The sequence below is a fragment of the Penaeus monodon genome, chromosome 29, assembly GCF_015228065.2.
Source record: "Penaeus monodon isolate SGIC_2016 chromosome 29, NSTDA_Pmon_1, whole genome shotgun sequence".
In the NCBI taxonomy this organism is placed as follows: Eukaryota; Metazoa; Arthropoda; class Malacostraca; order Decapoda; family Penaeidae; genus Penaeus; species Penaeus monodon.
The window spans coordinates 8684446-8684765 of record NC_051414.1 but is presented as its reverse complement, the minus strand read 5'-3'; positions in this window follow the sequence as shown (position 1 = coordinate 8684765).

Below are 320 nucleotides of genomic sequence, written 5' to 3'. Positions count from 1 at the left end.
CGATATTAGATGAAGGATCATGAAGAGACGTAAACCGAAGGGGAGAATTGCGTTTCATACCGAAGATAATACGAGATAAGAGGAAATGACAGTGAAAAGATTGATCAAAAAAGAGAGAGAAAACAAAGATGAGTAAAAAAGTAGATGAGATTTAAATCAATATGAAGCGAAAATGAGAATAAAAAGAGTAAAAAGAGAGAGAGAGGTAAACTCATTCTCATACCTGCATCAATTCGTATAATTCGATTAATCAATACAAACTTCCCTTTCATCCGAATTCTCTTATTATCACGATCATAAAATTATAAAACATATGCATC